Genomic DNA, 1,006 nt, shown 5'->3' with positions numbered 1-1,006 from the left:
GATACTATGTAGAAAATTCTTGTAAAAAAATTTCAGTTTTTTATCGTTTCGCGATAGAAATTGATTGAAAGCTTTGCAAAAAGAAACGGGTTTCAGATTCTGAAACCGTTGCGGAAAGCTCAGACCCAATGCCGCAGAATACAGACTCATCAGTATCTTCCTCTGCCATGAGGTGACGAACGGCTTGGAGGCTCTTCACGTTGAAACAGATGCAGCAATGGCAACACCTTTGTAGGATAGTGCATCTCAATGAAAGATGTTTCAGGTTTCTGGTCGCCTGTATATGACGTGCGTTGCGGTACGTATGCAGTCCAGGGGTTCCTTGGTTCTCTCAAGGTGTTCCATCGTCTGCTAAGTGCAGGCAAGCTGCGACTGGCAGCTTCTACATGAGAACGGGTGACACGATGATGCTGGATACATCTATGCAAACATACCACTTTTACGAAACACATTCAGAACAGGAGAGCCACCTGATATGCTCTTATACAGGCAGTTCACCGGCAGTGACCACTGGTGTGTGCAACCACGCCACGCCGTGAAGTTGAATTTCCCGCAAACATCTGCGGGAGATTGCTACACTGCGTCTGTAAAGGGGAGGTGTTCTTTCTATCCAAAGACGCTGCTCCCTTCTCTGCCTTGATTTTTCCTTTTCCCTTTATTATCGCTACCTCGGCGGCGGCGCCGCTGCTTTCTCATGTTTCTAGGAGTGGGCCCCACCCGTTCGCGCTTGCAAGCCGGACCCGCCCGCCCGGCACCACGACAACTGTTAGCGGATCCCTGAAACTTTGATCATATTTTTGCTTTCACATTTTACTTTCATGGTTCAACAGCAGCAGCAGCAGCAGCAGCAGCTATTGCTCTAGATGCGCCGCCTGGGGGTATTCAAGGAGGTTAGTAACATACGCATTCTTTATGGTTTCTGCATCCAGAAGAAGGGGCTTTGTTGCGCTTGCAGTCCTGCACTATTAGTCGCTACGATATGCGCTGCCACTCACAGTGCGCCAGC

This window comes from Eimeria mitis, genomic scaffold (assembly GCF_000499745.2).
Source record: "Eimeria mitis Houghton genomic scaffold, Emh_scaff2590, whole genome shotgun sequence".
Classification (NCBI taxonomy): Eukaryota; Apicomplexa; class Conoidasida; order Eucoccidiorida; family Eimeriidae; genus Eimeria; species Eimeria mitis.
This window is presented reverse-complemented; position numbering follows the sequence as displayed.